Genomic DNA, 24872 nt, shown 5'->3' on the forward strand with positions numbered 1-24872 from the left:
CATGCCAGGCTTTTCCCCTGATGGCGGCTCGAGTTGGAAGCCAGAGTGTTGAATGGTAGCAGAGCCCACCCAGCTGTTCTAAGCCAGTCTAGGCCCTGCCGCGGGGTCACACGGAATGCTCACATGCTGTGGCCCTGGCCCTGGCTCCCACACCTGCAGCTCGGGCGCCCCTGGGACAGCCGGTGGGGTCAATCCGCTCACTTCAAAGACGAGGAGCTAAGGCCAGGGAGGTCAGGTGACCTGCTGGGACCCCAGCTCTGCAGCCCATAGAGGCCAGGACGGAAGCAAAAGCAGAGAGAGGGGAGGACAGTGCGGCCCCAGCCCGTTGTGCCTGACGTCGTGCCGCCTGGCATCAGGCCTCCAACCCCAGCCGGGTTCCTGAGCCTCCCCTAGCAGTGGCGAGCACGGCATTGTCTACCGGGGGCTGTGGACTTTTCTGTGGGCACATCTGCAGCATTCATCTGTCTGAGAGTGGACTCCTGTCCTCCGTGGGGCCAGTGCCTCTGCCCTCCTGGCATACGGCCACAATGCCTCCCTCCAGAAGAAAGGCCTGGGAATCAAAGCTGTAAGTTTTAGTTGTCTCCTCATGTACAAAGATTTTCTCCAGCAGAGGAAGACACAGTGAGAGAATCAGGTGGCCGGTAATGTCTGTGTTCAAAGACCTGCTTGTGAGTGAGCTCTGCCCCTATAACAGTTCTGTTCTATCACAGCTGAAAAGCTCACCCGACTGCTGCCCACAGAGACTTCAGATACCTTGGCAAAAACAAGACATCCTTTCCTTTTCTTGACCGCAGCTCTTGGATGGAGGTGTGGAGGCCTAGTGCTTCTGAGTGGAGCCATGCCTGGCGCCAGCCTGGCTGTCCAGCGTCAGCTCCGCCTGGAGTGGCTCTCAGGCCTCTGTGCCTCAGCAAAAAGGGCTTCCCCGTGTATCTGCAACTGCACGGCCTGTTTCCTTGCCCTAAAATGAGCTAAAATCTTCATGATGTGAACACGCTTTTTTCCTCTTTCTAAAAAAAAAAAAAATAAATAACATATTTAGAGTAGGCTGTGGGTCCCTGGGATGCTGGTTCCCCCAAGCATTTTTCTCTAACAGAAATCTTTGGTTTTGATTTTAAAAGGAATTCTCCATTCACGTACTGTTCTGAATGGTAGCCATGTCTGCTTTAAGATAAAAGAACACCCCCACCTGCAAACCTGAGTGGGGCTGGCCCTCCTGGGTGGGTGAACGTTGACCCTGTGGCTTCCTGTGGCCCTGGAGAAAACCGAGGCTTGCTGTTATCACAGGGGTACCCATGGGTGACTTTCGGATTTGGGGAAATGCAAAGCATGTAGAAGTTGGCCCCTAGATATGTGTGAGTCCCAAAGGCCCACTCGATGGGGCGCTGATGGATAAGCTGAAAGGAACAGAATCTGCCTTGAGCTGACCTAGGCGGGAAGCCCCAGAGGTCAGCTCCTCCGTGCTGGCCTTTACTTGGCTTGGCAGAGGCATGCGAGGCCCCAGCTATCTCCGTTCCTCCTCTGGGCCACCCTCCAGGTTGCCTTCCACTGTAGACCTGTCTCCTTGAGGTGACATTGTGGCTGCCCCTGCACCAGCCATCACATCTTGATTCAGTGAAGTCTGATGTCAGGAAAAGGGAGTTTTTTTGTTTTGTTTTGTTTTTCTGGAGACAGGATCTCCCTCTGTAACGAAGGCTTAAGTGCAGTGGCGCAATTGTGGCTTACTGCAGCCTTGAACTCCTGTGTTCAAGTGATCATCCTGCCTCCGAAAGTGTTGAGATGACAGGCGTGAGCCACCATGCCTGGACAGGAAAAGGGAAATTTCTTTTTGCAGCCTTTTGTCAGGGACTGAAACCTTTCTGGAAGCTCCGAAAGACTCCTCTCTCTCTCATTAACTACCTCTAAGGCAGTCATTAGGATGCATCCCATGAAACCAGATGACTTTTGCATAGCCATTGCCTTCTATACCTCAGGCAGGGTCTTGTTAGAAGAAGTGCTATCAGGGAAACCCACCCCTGATACTTAACATCGGTTCTTTTCTGTTTCCCCATGTGTCGGCTGGTCTGAGAAATAAAGGGAAAGAGTACAAAAGAGAGAAATTTTAAAGCTGAGCGTCCAGGGGAGACATCACATGTCCGCAGGTTCCGTGATGTCCCCTGAGCCGTAAAACCATCAAGTTTTTATTAGCAATTTTCAAAAGGGAGGGAGTGTACGGATAGGGTGTGGGTCACAGAGATCACATGCTTCAAGGGCGACAGAAGATCACAAGGCGGGAGGTCAGGAGATCACAAGGTCAGGGCGAAAGTAGAATCACTAGTGAACTTCCACGTCCAGCTGTGCATGCATTGTCATTGACAAACAGGTTCGAGAGCAGAGAACCGGTCTGACTAGGATTTGCCAGGCTGGAATTTCCTAATCCTAGCAAGCCTGGGGGCGCTGCAGGAGACTGGGGCGAGTTTCATCCCTATCTACATCTGCATAAAGGCAGATACTCCCCGAGCGGCCACTCAGAGGCCTCCCCTGGGAATGCATTCTTTTCCCAGGGCTGTTAATTATTAATATTCCTTACTGGGGAAAGAATTCAGGGATATTTATCTTACCCGTTTTCGGTAATAAGTGAAATATGACTCTGTTCCGCCTGGCCCACAGACAGTCAGGCTTTAAAGTTACCTCCCTTGTTCCCTGAAAATCGCTGTTATCCTGTTCTTAAGGTGCCTAGATTTCATATTATTCAAACACACATGCTCTACAAGCAATTTGTGCAGTTAACGCAATCATCACAGGGTCCTGAGGCGACATTCATCCTCCCCAGCTTATGAAGATGACGGGATTAAGAGATTAAAGTAAAGACAGGCATAGGAAATCACAAGAGTATTGATTGGGGAGGTGATAAATGTCTGTGAAATCTTCACAGTTTATGGTCAGAGATTGCAGTAAAGACAGGCGTAAGAAATCATAAAAGTATTAATTTGGGGAACTAATAAATGTCCATGAAATCTTCACAATTTATGTTCTGCTGCTGCGGCTTCAGCCGGTCCCTCCGTTCAGGGTCCCTGACTTCCCGCAACAAAGTGCCAGGCAGAGGTTGTGTGGGCAGCCGGTCGTTTTTGCATATTTTGGGGTGACTGTGCAGACACTGCTGGACTAAGGAAGTTGTGTGGGTCGTCATTGCAGGGGGAGGAGGAAGCAGCTCTCGCGTTTGCTGTTGCCTGGTGGGAGGGCTGCGATTCTCCTCCCTCCCCCACTTTCTGTCTCTCTCTCTCTCTCTCTCTCTCACATGCACACACACACACATGTTCTCTTGGGTTTCTTGGGCTGCTAACAGGATTAAATGAATGTCTTGGTTCCATGGTGTGCCTTCACACTAGAGAGCTAAGTTGGTTAACATTGCTCACTGGGATAGAAGGAACGTACTGACGATTAGAAGTCAGAATTCTTGAATCTGCAAATCTTTTTTTTTTTTTTTTTTTTTTTTTGAGACAGAGTCTTGCTCTTGTTGCCCAGGCTGGAGTGCTCACTGTAACCTCGGTCTCCCCGGTTCAAGCGATTCTCCTGCCTCAGCCTCCCTAGTAGCTGGGATTACAGGCATACTAATTTTTTTGTATGTTTAATAGAGATGGGGTTTTACCATGTTGGCCAGGCTGGTCTCTAACACCTGACCTCAGGTGATCCACCCGCCTCAGCCTCCCAAACTTCTGGGACTGCAGGCGTGAACCCCTGCACCCAGCCTGTAAATCTTCTATTTTGTTTAGACACTAACTCCAGTCCTATAAATAGTCATCCAATATTTCCAATATTTCCAGTAAATGGTGCGTCTCATATTGATCTGCCTGGTTTCCTTACCATGTTTGTTACGTTGCTGTGTAATGAGTTACCCACAGACTTAGCAGTGAAAACAACAGACATCTATTATCTCACACAGCTGCTGAGGGTCAGGAATCCAGGAGTGGCTTAGTGGGCGACTCTGGGTGTCACATGGAGTCACATGGGGTCAATGTGTTGGCCGGGGATGCAGTCACCTGAAGCCTTGTGAGGGGGAAGGAGGGGCTCCCCCAGGCCTGGGAAGGGTGTGGCTGCCCCATGGCGCTCTCTCCTCCACCAGGTTCACAGAAGTAAAGGCTGAGCATGTCAGGACTGAGCTGGGCGAACGGTTCCCACCTCTCAGTCCACAGCTTCCCACAGAGCACGAAGGGGCCGCACCAGGTCTGGGACGGGGCTGCGACCAGGCTGGGGGAGCGTCCTGGGCAAACTTTGCTGGTGACAGGTTCTTTGCGTCTGGTACCATGGGAGACGCACGAGCAGTGACTTTCACTTTATCCCACTGAGGCCTCGTGACCCTGAGCGAGAGTGCATTGGCCGGGACTCCTGGGGCTCTCCCTTAGTAACACCCCACCCCCGTCCCCGTGTGCTGTCGAGGGTCCCCAGGGGCCCCCCCTTAGTAACACCCCACCCCCGTCCCCATGCGCTGTCGAGGGTCTCCAGGGGCCCCCCCTTAGTAACACCCCACCCCCGTCCCCATGTGCTGTCGAGGGTCTCCAGGGGCCCCCGCTTAGTAACACCCCACCCCTGTCCCCGTGTGTTGTCGGGGGCCTCCTGCCCCCCCAAGAGGTTTCCTAGGGTGATGCTCTTGTCCCTGGGTCCTTTGATCTCATCTGCCTAGTTTAGCCTTTGAACTCCTTCATTTCAGATTGGTGGGTTTCAGGCTGGAGAGATGTGGAGGGACGTGCCTGACTTCCTGGAGGATGAGACCGGCCCACCCCACAGCTCTTCCAGCATGGGGGCCCCGAACATGGGACCCGGAGCACCACCGTGTAGCAAACCTTGCTGCAGTTTGGAGCGAGTTTCGCGGACGCCTGGCCTGTGCGGCAGGCTGGGTGGCTGTTCCCTGTTGAGCCCCACATGCAGGGCGTTTGCCTCTCTCTTGGAGACCTTTTCGGGATCTTTCTAGCCCACAGCTGAGCACAGGGTCAGCCTCACCGACTCGCCCCCAACCTGGCTCTTGGGCACACTGGTGTTGTGGGGAGGAAGATGTGGGCGTTCTCAGGTCCCCGGTCCCAGGGCTCCGTGCTGGGCGGGGCTCGCTGACCTGCATCCTGGCTGGCCCCTGACTCTGCCTGTTTACAGCGAGCAGCTCCCGGCTGAAAGCTGCTTATTGGATTAGCCGGTGCCCCAACGGCAGAGCCCGCAGCCGTGCACAGGAGGAGGGACCCGTGTGTATGTCCTGCTTCCGTGTGCTCCTGGGGTCCCTTGAGGTGGTCCCTGTGGCTGGAAGGACAGTGCTCACCACGCAGGGGGCACCCGGGAGTGCCCGGCACCCACTTCCTGCTGAGCAGATGCTTTGGGTGGCCACGGCCCCTGCCAAGCCTGGGCAGCTCAGGCCAGCTCCTAATCCCTCCGCTTGAACTCGGCTCCTCACCCTTTGGCCAGGCTGACACCTGCTCCCCACAGGCCCTTCTCGCCGGCCTCAGGCAGCACAGGACCGAGGGCTGAAGATGCTGGGCAGCTACCCGGCCTGCCTCTTCTCAGGGATCTGTGTGGCCCTGCTGGCGGTGGCTTTGGCCTATTACTTCTACTGGTGAGCGAGGCTGGGGCCTGGGGGCCTGGACCGTCCTGGGGGCTTTTACTGTGTGCTCCCCTCCTCTTCCAGCTCTGGACCATTCTCCACGTGTCAACAAACCCTGCCTAGCCCTTTGCAGGGGAACTCCTGGGAGGTAGGGAAGCAGGGGATGGCAGGAGCTCATTCTGATCCCGCCTGGGGTCCTTGGGCGGCTCTCCCGTCCCTCTGCAAAGGGTTTTTTGTTTGGAACATTCCTGAAGGAGCCCAGAGGTTTCATACCGTCTGGGCAGTGTTCGTAGATGCCTGGCATGTCCTGGGAAGGACGAGTGCCTGATGCATGGGCACTGACTCCCGTTGCCTCCCAAGGCAGGTGCTGTAGCGGTGGCGGATTTACATGGTGATCTGCACCCTGAGCAGCAAATGCGTCGTTCCCATCAAAGTGGCACTGCTGTGTCACACCCATCGCCTGATGGGCTGGTTTATGGTGATCGCGGGCGATTTCCCGGCTGCCCTTGACCAGAGTCCCTGCCGGCTCTAACTGCAGAAGCTGAGAATCAGCAGGCATCACAGATCACAGATCACGCTGGCCTAGGGTTTCAGAGCCTCGGTCCCAGCCCCGCTGTGTCTCCAGGCTGGGATTAGACGGGGTGTTTGTGCTCCGGGCCTCTAGTGCTCATTGGTAAAACGGGACACTGATGCCGTCTGCCCTGTTTCTGCAGAGGGTCAAAGGGCACAGGATACATGTCAGTCTCTGTCCGTGGGATGTCTGATGATGGTACCCTGTGGTGCAGGGGGCAGCTGGAGGGACCCAAAACCCCGAGTCTGGGTGCCGATTTTATTTTCCAGAGCCGGAGAGCAGGGGTGATTTCCTAGGAAGAGACCATAGCTCCCCTGGAGGTTCCACTCTAGACTGTGTTTGTTTTTCTTGGTGCACACTTGGCCAGGAGCTGCTTCTGTCTGATCTGGAAGCTTTCTCTTCTATAGATCCGATTAATGCACTTCCATTGCTGACGGTGGGGAGGGTCACTGCAGGTGGCACAGGCAGGAGGCTGCCCAGTCTTCCCCACTACTCAGTTTATGTGAAAATGATTGATACTATTTACAAAGAGGTTTACCCAGAGCCAAAAGACAAAATCCTAAGGCTGAAGCAGGAGGATCCCTTGAGCTGAGGAGGTCGAGGCCACAGTGAGCTGTGATTGCACCACTGCACTCCAGCCTGGGCAACAGAGCGAGACCCCATCTCTAAAAAACAAACAGAACCTAAGGGTGGAATTTAGGAGACGGATTAGCCCGGGAACTGGGACCTCTGAGAGTTTGAGCAAGGGGGCGGTCATTGGTGAGCGTTCCCAAGCCCCAGGAGCAACCACTCACTCATCCTCAACCTGGGGCCACCGCGAGTGTGACGGGGGCCACGTATACAGGGCAGGCTGGCCCCGGTGAGCGGGCGACTCTGGCGGCTTCCACGGGCTGTTCCCAGCACCCAGGCGGAGGCAGGGTATCAAGTCCTTTCTTGGGATTCATGGCTGAGCTATGCAGTTTTGCAAATGCTCAAAATGATGGAAGACCTGTTACGTGCTGGGAAAAGAGCGCCTCTGTCTGGGAAAAGTGCGGCCTTGTGCCTAAGCAGCTGCTAGTAATGGGCTTATACCAAGCCTCTCAGCTTCAGCCTGCTGACCAGGTGGCAGGGGACTGGCTGGGCCACCTCCTCGCCCACGGTGTTTCCAAGGACGCGCATTTCTCATTTGCCGTCAGGTCTTCGGTAAGTCACCTGTGGAATTCGAGGCGTGGTGGCCTGCGCCGTGGCAGCGTACCCACAGGTGCCATTTAGTTGCACTTGCAGTGTGACCTGGGAGCTTCCGGAACCTGTGGGCTTGTGAGGTCCCTGTTGATCCCGTTTGACCTGGAAGGTCACAGAGGTGGTTTGGCTTTTTTGTGGGGACAGAGATGTTGAGGCTCGCGGTGGGTGCTGGGCCTGTAATAGGGGCGATTCTGCATAGGTGACACCACGGGTCCGGGGAGGCCTCGCCAGGCCCTCCCAGAGCAGGAAGGAGGGCTGGCCACCACGTGGTCTCCACTCGCCAGGAGCCTGGGAGTCTGGCTGACCACCCTACATTCGCCACACGTGCCCAGGCACCAGGCAATGGACAGCAGGGAGCCCGTGATGCCAGCTCTTCCTGGAGACGCCTGCCCCTGCGGTGGCCATTGGTGTCCAGTGTGTGACTCTCTGAGCATGGGGCTCTGGACCAGGAACCCTCTGTGCTTGGTGCACATTAAGAAGAATGGCTTCTCATTCATCTTCTGAGACCTGCTCTTAATGGGCAGCAGGGGCTCCAAATGCTGAGAGAACCCCACAGGCGGCGGCTGGGTGCCCAGCCCTGCAGCCACGCCTGCCAGCGGTCGCCCTAGGGTGCAGCAGTCACCCTGGGCTGCTGTGGTCAGGTGGGGTTTTCTCTGTAGCCCTCTTCGGCGGCTCACTTGGCAGGAGAAGGGTGGCGGGGCGGTGCCATTGCCTCATCTGGGCTCAGGGAGACCTGGCAGGACCTCTGTTCTGTCTCCCATCATCTGCGTTTTGTAAAGAGAAACAGCCGTCCTGGCAGCCCTCAGAGCCCCTTGCCTGTTGGAGATGGAGGAAGACAGGCCGCAGGGCCCCGTTCATCTGGCATTTCCACAGTGGAGGGAGGGAGGCCTGCTCCCCAGGGCCAGGTGGCCAGGGTGCCTGGTCACCCTGGCACATCACTTTCTTTTTTTCTTTATTTGTGGGATGGAGTCTCGCTCTGTTGCCCAGGCTGGAGTGCAGTGGCGTGATCTCAGCTCACTGCAGGCTCTGCCTCCTGGGTTCATGCCATTCTCCTGCCTCAGCCTCCTGAGTAGCTGGGACTACAGGCACCCACCACCACACCTGGCTAATTTTTTGTATTTTTAATAGACAACATTATTTTTTGTTGTTGTTGTTGTTGAGACGGAGTCTCGCTCAGTTGCCCAGGCTGGAGTGCAGTGGTGCAATCTCGGCTCACTGCAAGCTCCGCCTCCCGGGTTCACGCCATTCTCCTGCCTCAGCCTCCCGAGTAGCTGGGACTATAGGCGCCCGCCGCCACGCCCGGCTAATTTTTTGCATTTTTAGTAGAGACAGGGTTTCACCCTGTTAGCCAGGATGGTCTCGATCTCCTGACCTTGTGATCTACTTGCCTCGGCCTCCCAAAGTGCTGGGATTACAGGTGTGAGCCACTGCGCCCGGCCTGACAACATTATTTTTAATAGAAACAGGGTTTCACTGTGTTGGCCAGGATAGTCTCGATCTCCTGACCTCGTGATTCGCCCACCTCAGCCTCCTGAAGTGCTGGGATTACAGGTGTGAGCCACTGTGCCCGGCTGGGACATCATTTTCTACTTGTAAACCAGAAACCTCCTTCCTCCCTCCTGCCCTCCCATAGGATTTTATTGATCGCCTACGGTATACCAGGCACTGGCTAAGCCCTGCATGCATGGTGGTGAGCAGGCAGTCCCCACCCTCCTGGGGCCCAATTTCCCAGAACCCTCAAGAGAAAGCTAGTCCTCAGGTGTCAGCAAGTTTCACGTTCGGCTTCGGCTTTCGGCCATTCCTGCCTCCAGGCCACGCTGAGAGTCTGCTGGGGCGCCTTGGTTCCCTGCGCCCGTCCTGCCAGGCCTCAGCTGCCACCGCCTGCATCCCGGAGGAAGGGGGCTGCAGCTGCACCCCGGGAGGTTGGAGTCGGGGTGGGGCAGGCCTCGCGCTTTGGTGCAGGATGGGCGATAGCGGTAGAGGCAGCTTGTTGCCACATCAGGAGAGGCCGGAGCGTTTACAGCAAGGCCAGAAGACTGCGTCGTGTTTAAGATCAGGGTGAGAGGGAGACAGGGAGGGAGCGTTCCACTGCCTGAACCACTTTCCCGCCACGTGCGTCTTTCACCTGGAGTGGAGGGGCGAGTGCCTGGGCCCAGTGGTGGCAGCTTCAGGAGGGTTCTATGAGGCTGCCTCAGGAAGCAGGGGTTCTGGCGGAGCGGGCGTTCTCCTGGGCCCCCTGAGGACAGCAGCATCCACTTCAGGCACTGCCTCTCTAAGGAGCCACACCTCCCTCTCGGGTCAAGTATGAAAATGAGCCGCAGCGTCACGTGTGCCAGGGCCCCAGCATTTCACCCACGTGGCAGAATCTGCTCCGAATGTCACAGCCTTCCCCCTCGGAAATGCAGGCTGAGTGGAGGCCCCGGCCCTTGCCGCTCTGGAGCGATGGCTATTTCAGGCTCCAGGAGGCTGCCGAGTGGTTCCCGGGCTGGCCCTGCATTGTGGCTGGGCAGGGGCCACACATCCCTCCCCCTGGGCCCCGGTTGCCTGGAATCTGGAGCAGAGAGAGAGAGGGAAGGTAACAGTGTGGCCTGTACCTTCCTGCCTGTGGGCACTGGCCTCGCTGTCCCCGGGCGCTGCCTGTGGACTCCAGGGCCTTCTTTCCTGGAGAGGAGGCCGCGGGAGTAGGCGCGGGCAGATCCGGGCAGCTGGCAAGGCCGCCCCTCCTCCTAAGTGGCACTGATTGACAGGCGAGAAAGATGGAGGCTTGTTCCCCAGAAAAGCACAGAAAACCAGGCTTGTTCCTCAGACAGGAGAGGGATGTGCCAGGAGGCAGGCAGGGGGACGGCCGCGCTTGGCCTCTGTGCAGTGGGATTATTAGTGACAAATTCCAGAACAAAACTTGGGTTTCATCTAAACTTTCTGGGGATTTGGGGAAAGCAGAAGAAAAGAGGAAGCCCAGAAGGAGGTCAGTACACCGTGCCAGGAAATGAGGAAAAGCTCAGATGTGCAGTGTCAGCGCTTTTCCATGAATCACCTCTTACCTCTAGAACAGCGAGTGCAGGAGGCGTCCAGGTGCGTCCACACGCCCTCAAGGGCTCCCCTTCCCAGCCCGCCTGGAGGCACTGTCACTGACTCAGCTTCAGCAGGCAAGGGTCCCTCAGGGTCCACCACTGGGATTGACGCCAAATCAGGCCCTTTCTCAGAAGCCCAGAGGGCAGGCAGAGCCGCAGCCACAGTTTGGAGGCATCTGCTGGGCTAGCGCAAGTTTTAACAGCACCTGTGACAAGGTGGGGCAGCGTGGGTGGCCCTGCGGGTGGCGGTTTGCGTATGTGCACGTCCAGCCAGCTCTGTTTTCCAGTCTGGGGACTATGGTGACAGGAAGTAAAAAGCCTGCGGTTTGGCCTACGGGGTGCCAGGGTCATCCTGGGGTCGCACCTCAGCTACCAGGCTTGGGGGTTCTGTGTGCGATTCCAGGGGAGACCTACAGCCCATCGCACACCTGACAGCCGTCACCCGAAAGAAAATTCGGCTGAACTCTGTGCACTGGGGACTGTCTTCATTACACATTTCATTTCACTTCACGTTTTATTGGTCTGAGTAATGGTTTAGAAAGTATCTTTTACTTCAAAATGTTTGTGCTGCTGAGATTTTCTGAGTTTATATCCGGACAGGGCGCCGTAATGATAGACGACGGCCGAGGTGCAGGGAACCCTGGTTCTGTGGCTCAGGACAGGTCTGGCCTTTCTGAGCCCCGTCCCCGAAGAGAGCCCCCTTCCCAGCCACCCGTGTCTCAGGTCGCCGCTGGCCCTGTGAGGTGACACTCCGCAGCTCTTGCGCTGTGCAGGCCACGGTGGCTGTTCTGAAACATACTCAGTTTATTCCATCTTGAATCAATGCATTTTTTCAAACCTGTGGCTCAGGGTGCCTGTTGAATGACCGATGTGGCATTTGAATCTGTAAATAACGAGTACACCTTTAAGGTCCATACACTCTTTGTGTAAAACCTTGTGGAATGCCTGCATCATCTCAGGTGTGCACAGAAGCAAGGCTTTGTCAGGGCTCATCCCCAGCAGCCCTGTGGGCACCTGGTAGGGGCTGGACGGGGGTCACGAGGAGAAGTCAGCAGGAGGGTGGGCCCTCCACCTCGTCCCCGCAGGACTCCCCGCTCTCCCCAGACACACTCAGCCTCCACCGGGACTCAGGGGTTCCAGCCGAGCTTCTCTTACCAACCGTGCCCCGTGACTGCCACAGGGCCAGAAAGGCTCCATCCCATCCGCCTGCAGGCCCCGTCTCTCCCCAACTCAGTCCCGTCCCCCTGCAGGCCCCATCTCTCCCCAGCTCAGTCCCGTCCCCCTGCAGGCCCCGTCTCTCCCCAGCTCAGTCCCGTCCCCCTGCAGGCCCCGTCTCTCCCCAGCTCAGTCCCGTCCCCCTGCAGGCCCCGTCTCTCCCCAGCTCAGTCCCGTCCCCCTGCAGGCCCCGTCTCTCCCCAGCTCAGTCCCGTCCCCCTGCAGGCCCCGTCTCTCCCCAGCTCAGTCCCATTCGCCTGGAGGCCCCATCTCTCCCCAGCTCAGTCCCATCCGCCTGCAGGCCCCATCTCTCCCCAGCTCAGTCCCATCCGCCTGCAGGCCCCGTCTGTCCCCAGCTTCCAGTTGGCTGTCCTGCAACCTCAGGTCTCTGATGGGATGAAGCAAAGTCGAGAACTTACAGTTTGTCTGGCTTTATTCTTGTGAGAGTGGGAGTGACAAGCTCGCTACATCCCCAGCAGAAACCAGAATTTCACCTCCTACAAAGCTTGGTAAATTACAAAATATAATGAAAAGTGCATGAGGCCGGGCGCAGTGGCTCACACCTATAATCCCAGCACTTTGGGAGGCCGAGGTGGGTGGGTCACCTGAGGTCAGGAGTTTGAGACCAGCCTGGCCAACATGGCAAAAACCCTTCTCTACTAAAGATACAAAAGTTAGCCAGGAGTGATAGCCTGCGCCTGTAATCCCAGCTACTCGGGAGGCTGAGGCAGGAGAATCACTTGAATCCAGGAGGCAGAGGTTGCAGTGAGCTGAGATCACGCCACTGCACTCCAGCCTAGGGACAGAGCAAGACTCAGTCTTAAAAAAAAAAAGTGCATGAGACAGTGATGACCAGTTTAATGAGCAAGTATGCAGCAAATGTCCATCTGTTTCTGTAGAGTAAAAGTTGTTATTATAATGCATAATTCATTGTAAGAAAATTATGTCCAGGTCAACTTAGTTGTGACTGTTTTATGTGTGTGTGCATGTGCATGTGTGTGTGTACATGGGAGTGTGTGTGTTTTGGAGTGTGGTGCCCACAAATCTGCCCCTACCCTTGGAAAATGCTCTTCTGCCCTGGCGCATGGCCGTGCCCTGATGTGGGAAGCGCCTGCTGTGCCCTGCAGGCCTGCAGACTTGTCACAAGTCTATTGTGTAGTCATCAGGCCCTGGGAGCTTTCCATATCCCTCCACCTCCCACCAACATCACCACTCTCAGGCCAGTGAGACCGTCACAGCACCCCAGAGGAGACAAATTCTGGGGCTCAGAGAGCTGGGGTAAGTGATGGCAGGGTGGGAGGCTAGAGGTCCTTAGCCAGCAGCTTTCCACCCCGGGCCACCGGCACCCCCATCCTCCCCTCATCCTGCCCAGCTCCACCCTCCTCCCTGCCCTCTTCCTGCCAGGGTTTGCAGTTTACACTGGCAGTGATGCAGTGGCAAGCACGACTTGGGGAAATAACTCTAGGACCCTGGTCTTTAGTTCCCATTCCCGGTGAGACAGTACCTGGAGGGGAGCTTCTCGCCCTCTTCGGAAGTGGCCTGGGGGTCTAGGGCTGCTGATCCAGCCCAGTGCTGCAGCCAGGAGAACATGCGACTGTGTGGGTCTCATAAGAGAGACCTACCAGGGCTGCCAGGCGGAGCTTCTCTTTGGCCTCTGCCTGCTGGAATGATGCCCCCAGCATCTCCAGTGAGGCCTGGAAACATCGCAGTTTCCTCTTCACTGAGTCCAAAGTCACGTCCATCTCGGGCCCATCCAGCGTCTGTCGGGGCCTTGATTCTGAGACGAGACTGTTTGCTGAAGTGCTGCATGGACTGTCTTTCAGGAGTGCCGTTGTTCTCTCAGGAACTTTAAACGGAGGTGGCATATAATGAGTGTGGACTAAGAAGCCATATGCTGCTGTTGCTTTGTTTTTTTTTTTTTGAGACGGAGTTTCAACAAAAACCACCTCCCGGGTTCAAGCAATTCTCTTGCCTCAGCCTCCCGCGTGGCTGGGATTATAGGCGCCTGCTACCACACCCAGCTAATTTTTTGTGTTTTTAGTAGAGATGGGATTTCACCATGTTGGCCAGGCTGGTCTCAAGCTCGTGACCTCGAGTGATCTGCCCACCTTGGCCTCCCAAAGTGCTGGGATTACAGGCGTCAGCCACTGTGCCCGGCCTGTGCTGGCTGTTTCTCACAAATGTATGTATGTATGTTGAATATGAGCTATTCGCTTAGAAAGCATTGATCAAGCATCTTTGTTCTATGCCAGGCCCACGTGAGTTAAGAGTCATAGCTGTCGATGATGTAAGGTGTGTTTTTGGCCAAAGGTAACAGAGATAGTGATTTAAACACTGTTACCTCTTGTCCTCCCCACCTCTTGAAGAGGGCAGCTGCTGGTGTGACCTCAGCTGCTCCCCAGACCCTAAGGGGACCTGGGACCTTCCACCTTCTACCAACAGCATTGGTCTTCTGTCCTCACGCCTATGGGCTTCACGCTCCCATAGTGGCTCCTGTACCTTCAGACGCCACCTCCTCACTGAGGGAGGGAGGAACAACAAAGGGGATGACCAGAGGTATTTGTTTCTTGTCTTAGGAAAGCAAAAGCCTCCCTTAAAGCCCCTGCAGACTTCTCCATGGCTGGACCCAGGGCACATGCCCATCCCATCCCTGGATCACTTGCTCAAAGAGGGGATGGGATTACCTTTATGGCTTCGATCTGGGGCTGGGCTTCCCTCCCATATTCAAGTGTGTGCACTGCCATAATAGCAGGAGGTTCTGTTACCAGCAAAGGGGGTGGTGGCAGGCAGGTAACCCACAGTGATTTGCATGTTGCAAAAGGCAGGGTTCTGTTGTCCAGAATTGGAGGAGTAGGTATGTCATATAATTGTGCCTTTAAATCCATTGGTTGAGAAAATAGGCAATGCTAAAAGATTCTCATGAACCTAGCAGTGATTTTAAGTTAATTTTGTATTTTATTTATTTTATCAGTATCTAAATACAGTAGAAATACAAATACAATAGAAATGGAACGGATCATGTGAGATGTGTGTTGTTGACTAACCTGTAGTCAGTGCTTAGTGCACATGGGATCCAAGTCCCCAAACAGTGGCTGCAGATCTACACCCTGCTCCAGGTGCCAAGGTGCTCTAGACAGCTGCTCCTAGTCAGTGGAGCATCGACTCTTTAGTCTCAATTGTTGGTCTGCATGTCTGCTGATAAGCCAGTACTGTGCTATTTTAATTATTGAGGCTTTCTAGATGTTGTAATACATTTTAAGGCTATTTTCTTGTTCTTTTTCATGATTTTCCTGGCTTTTCTTTCCTGTTTAGTTTTCCATATGAACTACAGAATCAGCATGTCTAGTTCTGGGGCTGAGGGGAAGCTTTTGCTATTTTAATTAGGATTCAATTATATATTTAAATTTATCATTTATGTATTACTATCTAACAAACCACCTCAAAATGTATCAATTTGAAACAGCCGCCATGTGGGGGGCCCTCAATTCTGTGGGTCAGCAATTTGGGTTGGGCTCAGCAATGTGGTTCTTCTGCTGGTTTCCCCTAGGGTCATTGAAGTGGCTGCCGTCAGCCAATGCTGCCTGGAGAACCTCAGGTGGAATGGTCAATTTCTGGTTCATTTCTGCTCCATGTGGGCCCACCTTCTGGCAGGCTGGCCTAAGCTATCACCTCTGATGGCCACAAGGGTCTAAGAGAGTGGCAAGGCTCTAAAGACTGGCTTGGAAATCCTGTGACACCACTCGTACCACATACTATTGATGGGGTGAGCTCTGAAGCCAGCCTGGATTCAGAAGGGTGGGGAGTAGGCTCTGTGTCTTGACAGGAAGAGCTGCACGTTGCCAAGGGCATGTGTGCAGGGAGGGGATGGTTGCAGCCCGGTCACACGGGGTTTTTCCATTTGTTCAGCTCTGCTTTTGTATCTTTCAAGATGTTCTGTGTTCCTCATAGAGGCTTTATTTCCTCTGAAGCTTGTGTTTAGGTATTTTTTCTTTGTTTTTGCGATCTGCACTCTCCTTCAAGATACCTCCTGCTTTTGTGTGTTCCTGTGGAGGTGTGGTCTGCTGGGTCCCTCTCCTTGGCTCCTGAACACACAAGGAGATGATATATCTGTGTCCTCCCAAGCTGTAAGCACTTGCACTGGGCTGCGAACTTGCATCCCACTTGCTGTAGAAGGCAGCCCTGCCCCTAAACTTCCAGTTCCCTCCTCTCCCGCCTGCCTGAAAGGCACCAGCCAGGCAGTCTCGGAAGCCGTGTGTTGAATGAAGGTGGTGGAGCCCCCAGAGCCTGGGCCCAGATGACCACGTGGGACAGAGCCACCAGTGATCTGGAGCCATTAAGGGAGCAAGAGATAAACTCTGTGATCATCTTGGTCTCTTCTGACTGATTTAGAGGCCACTGCAGTCTGCATGTTGTATGTTATTCCCATCAGCATCACTATCAACTCTTGTTCCTGTTGCAGTGGATTTGGATTCTCCTGGGTATTGAGGCCAAATTGTCTGCACAGACTGGCAGTTTCACCTTTTCCTACCAGACTTTTAGGCTCCTGCTAATTCCAAATGCTGATAAGGTTGGGCTGGCAACGACTTCATATTTTTCAGGCTTATGAAAAGATAAGGTGGTCTCTGTAAGTGAATTTACCCAAGAACTGAAGTTTGCCCTTTAAACCTCAAAATAGGATTGTGTTTGTTTCATCTAAAATTTTACTTGAATGCTTAGTAGTACCTTTGCTGCTCACCAGACTTCTCAGATAATGTGACTATGACACCGCCCTCTCTCAGCATTCCGGCGAGGTCAGTGCGGGCCACGGTGGCCGCATTGTGCCCTCACACGCGATGTCGTTGAGAGCCTACAACCATGCCCCCGGTGCTCAGTGGCCTCCAAGGGGCCTCACGTCCTGGGCTCGTTTCTGCCCCAGGTGGTGCTGTCAGCAGCATGACTGCCTTCTGCAAGCCCCTCATCCCCATTCCCCAGCCCACACTTCCAATGAGCCGTGGGCCAGGAAACCAGCCCGTCACACTTGTCCACGCTGCATTTAAAGTGGGAGGAAGGAGGACCCAATGCGGGGCCCAAAAAGTCTACCGTGAGTGAAGTCTCTTTCCTTATGGGACACCTAGGCTGGCTGCTCAGAAAGTGTGTCTGGTTTATTTCCGGGTTCTTGGCGGTGTTCTGAATAGTGAGCATTGCCACCTAAATGAAGACCCTTTGAGATACCGCTGTGTCTCTACTGTTCCTGATGGTGGACTTTCTCCTCCAGCGTCTCCTGACAATACAGCGGAGCTTTCCCCAGCACGCCGAGAGCCAGGGCTCACCGCGGTCCCCTCCTGTGCAGCCAGCACACAAGGCCCTCCCGTGCCACCACCTCCCAGGGGCCAGGTCTGCTCAGCCCACTACACCAGAGCACTTGGGTGCAGGGTGGGTGGGACAGAGAAGGAGAAGCGGGGAAGGAGGGAGCTGACAGCCGTTTCTCAGTTTGCCATTATGGACTTGGATTTGGATCACTGAAATCCATATGGAACTGAAAAGTTATCTTTATCCCACAATTCAAAACTCCCGTCTAGAGCATCAGAAATGATGTACTTTTGGCATCCTGAAATGTCTTTCTCCTCCACCAACTGCTGTCTGCTGAGAGCTAGCCTTTCTTTTGGAAGGGCAGCTCAGGCAGGGCAAAGGGAGGCTTCCAGGGTTTGGGAGCGTCTGCTGATCCCAGACTAGTTGTTAGTAGCGACACCTTCTCCCTGGACCCCAGGACCCAAGGATAGCAGGTTCCACCCCAGCTCTGCCCAGCTCCTGCCCCTGCACAGAGCAGGACGCCGGTTGGGGTGGGCATTCTGTGGCATTTTGGGAAGATGGTGCTGTATTTCGGAGGCAGTGCCATCTCCTCTGGGGGATTTCGGTGCTGGTGGCAGAGGCATGAAAGGCTCACGGATAGAGGAACTGGTGTTGACCCCTCATAGAAACGAAGTCACCATCCCATGTGTGCAGAGAAAACCAGGGACTCCTCTGTTCAGAAGGAAGAAATGGCGGGGCCTGGTGGGCCTGGCAGCAGTGTGGAGGTGGTGGGCTTGGAACTGTGGTTTCCATTCCATAAAAAGGCATCATCGGAAAGGTTGGGGTTTTTGGCAAAGAAGGGGGGTCCCTGGGGAGACTGCGTGTGGGTGAGAGCCTCTGCCTGGCCGGTTCTGGAGGAAGAGGGTCGCAGGGACCAGCGACGGGAGGAGGGTCACATGCTGCGGCGAAGGACCTGGGACCGGGGGTGGGGTGGGCTGGATGGCGGAACACGGGGATGGGCCAGTAACTCTCCAGCTACGGATCTGGAATGAGGCGGCCTGTGAGTGCGCTTGGGCTGTGTGACGGCACCAGAGGCTGGGCTGCAGCTGCAGGCCTTTGTCGTCCTGTGGTCCTGGAGGCTGCACGTCCAGAGGTCAAGGATTCCTCCCGAGGCTTCTCACCTGGGCTCTGACTGCACACAGTCTCCCCTTTTCATAAGGATACTGGTCACGTGGAATCAGGGCCCATCCTAATGATATCATTTAACTTAATTACCATTTTAAGAGCCCTTTCTCCAAATAAGGTCACATCTCGAGGACCTGGGTGTTACCTTTGTGGAAGGAACTCAGTTCACCCTAACAAAAGGTGACAGAGTTGGGTGTGGGCGTGTGGGGCTGGGCTCTGATTGGCAAGCAGTGCTCTGCCCCTGCCCAGACAGAGGCGGCCTCGTCCCTCACCTTTGCTCCCCTGATCTAAGAAGTGCAGACCCTGGTAGCTTGTGCAGGGGCCATGACGAAACCCAAGAAGCAGCCATCACACCCCAGGACTGTGATGCGCTGACGCCAGGCTTCCGGGCGACCCAAACCTGTTGTTTAATGAAGGGACTCAGAAGCAGCTCAGTGTCCTTGGCATCTTGGTGGTGTCTGAGTAGCCGTGGAAAGTGCCATGGGGACTGGAGAGGCCCACTGTCCCACCTCCCGGCTAAGGCATCCAACCCCAGAAATCAGATGGAGCCCCAGAGGTCCATGGACCCCTGGAGGTCCCACCCTGTGTGGCTGTTCTCTCCCAGGCGTTCTCCAAGGGCCCTGGGGTGCTGGGGGCCTGCCCGGGCTGCCTGCTGCAGTCAGGGTGTCAGTGGTGCCACCATCACCAAGTGAGAGGAGGTTCCACGTCGCTTGCCAAGTAGCTTTATGTACCTCCGATGGGATGTGGCAGGAAGCACCCAGTGGCTCTGCCGTGCATTCTTGACCAGAAATGTTGAACCCGAGTTAATTGTGAGGAAACGGACAAATGCATGGTGTGGGGCACGCTGCAGAGAGCTGCCTCAGCCTCTTCAACACCGTCAGGCCAGAATAGGCGGGGAGTGTCTCGGGGAAAGGGGGCAGAGAGACACGCCATCCAAATGTATGTGTGTCCCCGCGGGGCCCTGCGTCCCCAAAGCTAGGAAGGTCGTCTGGGGACAGTTGGTGAAATGGGAACAGGGACGGGAGGTTTGGCAGTGTTCTGTCGGCGTTCGTTTCTCGGGTGTGCCAATGGTGTCCTAGTGAGCAGACCGTCCTGATTCGTAGCAGATGTGGACGGACATGGGCGGGAGTGTCGTGACGTAGCCCCGGAGACCTTTTTAGCTTAAAGCCTGTGCGTAAGAAATATGCAAGTGAGTTTAGATGTTCATACATATTTCATTGCAGAATATTAGTTTAGGGTGATCGATAAAAGACTTTCAACCCTAATGTCAAGCAAAAGAGACTTTTAATATATTCCACAATGATAAAACCCCGCGGAAGACGGGCAGTGGGAATGCAGATTCCAGGAGCAAATGGAATGAAGCCAGCTGTTCAGAAGAGCTTTTTTTGTGGGGTTTGAAAATCGGTGCCAGTGGTGGCTGTGAAATCATGATGGCGTTTAGGTTCTACTAGCTACATTGGAGAGAAAGAAAAAAGCTACGCTTTACAAAGTCAAAATCTACAATATGCCAGACTTTACACCCCTTGCATATTTAAACTTGGGCTTAAAAATGTAGAAGTTGGCCGGGCGCGGTGGCTCACGCCTGTAATCCTAGCACTTTGGGAGGCTGAGACGGGCGGATCACGAGGTCAGGAGATCGAGACCATCCTGGCTAACCCGGTGAAACCCCGTCTCTACTAAAAAATACAAAAAACTAGCCGGGCGAGGTGGTGGGCGCCTGTAGTCCCAGCTACTCCGGAGGCTGAGGCAGGAGAATGGCCGGAACCCGGGAGGCGGAGCTTGCAGTGAGCTGAGATCGCGCCACTGCACTCCAGCCCCGGCGACAGAGCGAGACTCCATCGCAAAAAAAAAAAAAAAAAAAAAAAGTAGAAGTTGTCCAGGTGCAGTGGCTCATGCCTGTAATCCCAGTGCTCTAGGAGGCTGAGGCCGGAGGATCACTTGAGCCTAGGAGATCAAGGCTGCATGAGCCATGATGGCATCACTGCCCTCACTACAGCCTAAGTGACAGAGTGATATCCTGTCTCTATAAATAAATAAATTTAAAAAATCTAGATGTCAACTTCACATTGCCTGGGGATATATAATTTTCTAAAAATCACCTTAATGGGCTCACGAGCAAATGGTTTTGGGGGCCACTGAGTCCAGGCCCCTCCCAATGCTCTCCTGCTCTGCCGGCCCGAAGGACTGTGAAGCTGGAGACAGGGACCCGTGTGGCCAAGCAGGGCACCTTCCTCACCATCACCCTTCCGCAGGGAGGGAGGCGGCCTCTGCCCACTGCCATTGGAGGTTTGTGCAGTCATGTTTATCAAGGAGGTCCAGGTGGGCTGCGTGCGGGGAGGCAGAATAGGGTACCTGCGAGGTCTGAGTGCGACTACACTGCTGGCTGGACAGACATGGGGCGATGGCCCAGGGAAACTGTGCATTCTTGCTGGGGCAGGCAGGCGGGAGAGCCCCCTGAGTTCTGCTGGCTGGTATTAAGCAGGTGAACAGCAGATGTTCCTTGGAATGGAGCCTGGTCCACAGTAAGTGATGAAGACATGTGTTTTGACTCCGTGTCTAGGACCTCCAGGAGGTAGAGGTTGATGATCCAGCCAGGTGGCTGTCAGCGAGGGAGCACGTCAGAAGGCTGTGGGCCATGCAGACCGCTACGGGACACCGTCCCAGGTGTGACCGTGGGCCGCAGAGCAGGGTGGTGGACTTGCTGCTAGAATTGGGCTCCAGGGCTGAAGCCAGCCCCTCTGCTCTGGCCTTGGCCGGCTCCATTCACCCTTTTTGAGACTTCCTGCTGCAGAGACTTCCGTGAGTGGAGCTGGACCCGAGACGCCAGAGTTCCGGGGGCAGTGAGTGCTGTGTGGCACCTGGGCCAGGAGAAACGTGTGCCAGAGGGCAGGCGTGGGCTCTCCAGGGAGTCTGTGTAGACTTTCTAGCCCAGAGGTTCAGGTGATGGACCAGGGACTGGCTGCTTTGTGACACCGAGGATGGTTGATAAAGTGGATTCTCGAGGGGAAGCTGCATCCACGCAGAGGCTGGGACGTGCATGTGTGTCATGGCTCTGTCTGGCCCCCAAAGACTGGGTGCTGCCTGTCAGCAGGGAGCATATCACTGTGGCACGTCCATGCCTTGGAGGTCACTCGGCAGCCACAGATGCACCCCTGGGTGCTGTCCCGGGCCGTCTCAGAAGCATTGCGCTGGACCGGCTGGGCCAGATGCCATGGGATTCTGTGTGTGTGAACTTCTAGAAAGGTAAATTAACCAGTAGAGCTGGAAAGCTGATCCGCGTTGTAGTGCTGGGCGGGGAAGGACGTGGATGGAAATGTTCCCTGTTGCAGTGTGGTGGGGTCACAGGTGGCTCAGCTTGTCAACACCCATCACGCTATGCGTGGAGTAGCAAGCCCGTCTGAGCTGTGTGTGAATTATCCCTGGGTGAAGTTTTCTTTTTTTGAGACGGAGTTTCACTCTTGTCACCCAGGCTGGAGTGCAGTGGTGTGATCTCAGCTCACTGCAACCTCCACCTCCCAGGTCCAAGCGATTTTCCTGCCTCAGACTCCTGAGTAGCTGGGATTACAGGCATCCGCCACCACACCCGGCGAATTTTTGTGTGTTTAGTAGAGACGGGGTTTCACCACGTTGGCCAATCTGGTCTCCAACTCCTGACCTCGAGTGATCCGCCTGCCTCAGCCTCCCAAAGTTCTGGGATTACAGGTGTGAGCCAGGACACCTGGCTGAGAATCTGATTTTTAAAAATAAACTTCGTGACTGGGCAACAGTGTGAGAATCTGTCTCCAAAAAAAAAAAAAAAAGTCAGATTCTTGTACTTTGCGCCCTACAATGGAATCAGCGCAGGTCTGCTGTGGAGCCCGGGCATCTGCTTCTTAGAGCATCACAGCTGATGTGCCAGCCCTCAAGCAGGCTTCTCGGGACCCCAGTTCTTCTGGGCCAGTGTGGAGTGATGTGTGCCCCTGGGTGCGGACCACCTGGTCTCCTGGGGCTCTGCTCTGTGCCAGGTGGGGCAGGTGATGGACTGCAGGGCGGCCCCACCCTGTGAAACCCAAGGTCTGGTTGAATACATCATCTCTAGCTCAAGAAAGGCGTTCTGAGACAGCAAGCCTGGTCCGCCCCACGTGTCTGAGGCTCTGCTCTAAGGGGCCCCTGCCCACCCTGGGGGGGCTGCAGTGTGTCTGGGTGAGCACTGACTTCTGAGCCTTGCTGCCTGGACTGGCACTGGCTCTACTGCTGACTCCCTGTGTGGCCTCATATGATGCACTAAGCCTCTCTGTGCTTCTGTTTGCTCACCTGCCTGTCAACTGGGGCAGTGATGGCGTCCCGCTGGGGTTGTCTGAGTCTGGGAATGCGTGAGAGGTGTTCGACGCAGACCGTGGAACAAGTTAAGCCCCTAAAAAGTGTTTTTGTTGCCCCCTTGTCTTTTCTGTCCTTTGTCTGTGGGGTAATAATTTCCTGTTACCGCTTTGATGAACGAGCCCACAGTGTGGTGGCATAAAACAGTAGAACTCCTCCACCCCACAGTTCGTGGAGTCAGCAATTCAGAAGCGACTTAGCTGGCTGCCCTGGGGTTGCAGGTGAGCTGATGCCAGGGCTGGGCTCATCTGAAGGTTTGACCAGGGCAAGAGGGCCTGCCTCCCGGGTGGCCCCCTCAGGGGCATGAGGTCAGCCCCTTCCACGCAGGCAGGACCTGCTGCTCACACATCCTTGTGATGTGGCCATCCTGGGAACAGAGCCAGGCAGAAGCCACCCTTTCTGTGACCCAGCCTTGACAATCACATAGCACGTTTCTGCAAGGCTGTTCATCAGATGCAGCGACCAAGTCCAGGCCACAGTCAGAAAGGGAAGGAGGACCCCTCCACCTTTTGTGGGGAGGGGTGGAACTGTTTCAGGCCCATTTCTAAACCACGACCAGAGCTCTTGTCCCCACGGTGTCTGGGGAGCCAAGGGCCCAGTGTCCGGGAGAGGTGACTTTTAATGCTCCAGATTGAGAACGTCCAAGGGTGGTGGGAGCGACACTGGCATCGGTGGTCCCTGAGTGCCATTCAGGCAGCGCCCACAAATCCCCGAGAGGCGGAGGGCGCTCTATGGAGTCGGGACAGTGGGTTTCCCGGGAGGTTGGGGTGGGCGTCCATGGAGAGCCTTGCTCTGGGTGTAAGAATGGCCGCAGTGGGGGCAGCTGGCGGCGTGGAACAGGGGCCACCCTGGGAATGTGGAGGGCCAACTGGCACCACTCCAGAGCCTGCCCCTGTGCCGGCCATGGGAGTGCACTCGGTGCCCTTCCAGAGGGCCAAGTCAGGGGCTGGCAGCACCGCCAGCCTGACTGCCAGGGTTTCCCCTCCATCCGGGGGCTACAGGTTCCCCCCTCTACCCCGGGGCTACAGGTTCCCCCCTCCACGGGGGCGCCGCGGGTTTCCCCCTCCACCCCAGGGCTGCGGGTTCCCCCTTCACGCGGGGGTCACCAGTTTCCCCCTCCACGCGGGGGCCGCGGGTTGCCCCCTCCACGCGGGGGCCGCGGGTTCCCCCTCCACGCAGGGGTTGCGGGTTTCCTCTTCCACATGGGGGTCACAGGGCCGCTCAGTAGCAGTGCTGCTGAGAGTGGGGGTCTGCCAGTTTCCCCGCTGAAACTGAGACATGCGTAGAAGGAAAGGGGGAGCCCGTGGAGCCCCTGGGGAGTCGCTCCTTTTATGCGGGAAACCAGAACAGAAATCTTTCAAGCTTAAAATACGCACACGAGCGTGGGAGTGAAAAGCATTGATTCCCACACCGAGGGGTTCATGAGGCCTCCTGGCTCTGTTTGCAGAGATTTATTGTGTAATTTGGATCTTTTAAATGAGATACTAAATCAAATAAAAATTATGGTGCCTTCACCTTGAGTTAATCACTCTCAATATTTGGGTGTATTTCTTCTAGTCTTTTCGTTTTTCTTTCTGGTTTACATGGAAGAGTGTGTGTGTGTGAGCGTGGCATGTTTATGCCTGTGGTGCGTGTTGTGTGAGACTGTGGTGCATATGAGTGTGCTTGGGGTGGGGGGATGTGTTGCAGTGTGTGGTGTGTGGTACAAAGTGTGTGTGTGTGGCATGTGTGTGGTTTGCAGTGTGCTGTGTTTGTGGCGTGTGTGTGGTTTGTGGTGTATGTGGTGTGTATGTGGTTTATGGTGTGGTGTGGTATATATAGTGTGTGTGTGGTGTGTGTGGCATGTTTGCGGTGTGTCGCGTGTGTGGGGTTTGTGGTGTGGTGTGTGGTGCGTGGGGTTTGCGGTGTGGTGTGTGGTGTGTGTGGGGTTTGTGGTGCGCTGTGGTGTGTGGGGTTTGTGGTGTGCTGTGGTGTGTAGCATGTGTGTGGTGTGTGGCGTGTGTGTGGTTTGCAGTGTGGTGTGTGTGGTTTGCGGTGTGTGTGGTGTGTGGGGTTTGCGGTGTGTGTGTTGTGTGTGGGGTTTGCGGTGTGATGTGTGGTGTGTGGGGTTTACCATGTGCTGTGGTGTGTGGCGTGTGTGGTTTGCGGTGTGGTGTGTGGGATTTGTGGTGTGCTGTGGTGTGTGGTGTGTGTGGTTTGCAGTGCGCTGTGGTATATGGTGTGTGTGGGGTTTGCGGTGTCCTGTGTTGTGTGGTGTGTGTGGGGTTTGGGTGCGCTGTGGTATGTGGTGTGTGTGTGTGGTTTGCGGTGCGCTGTGGTGTGTGGTTTGTGTGTGGATTGCAGTAGGTGTGTGGTTGGCAGTGTGGTGTGTGGTGTGTGGGGTTTGAGGTGTGTGTGTTGTGTGTGGGTTTTGCAGTGTGGTGTG

The 24872-nt window shown here is 55.3% G+C and overlaps 1 protein-coding gene across 4 annotated transcripts in view; it reads left to right on the forward strand.

Moving 5' to 3' along the window:
- Nucleotides 1-24872, forward strand: part of AGPAT3 (1-acylglycerol-3-phosphate O-acyltransferase 3) — a 119371-nt gene that overhangs the window by 65111 nt on the left and 29388 nt on the right. The gene's annotated exons all lie outside the window — the stretch shown is intronic.

This window comes from Chlorocebus sabaeus, chromosome 2 (assembly GCF_047675955.1).
Source record: "Chlorocebus sabaeus isolate Y175 chromosome 2, mChlSab1.0.hap1, whole genome shotgun sequence".
In the NCBI taxonomy this organism is placed as follows: domain Eukaryota; kingdom Metazoa; phylum Chordata; class Mammalia; order Primates; family Cercopithecidae; genus Chlorocebus; species Chlorocebus sabaeus.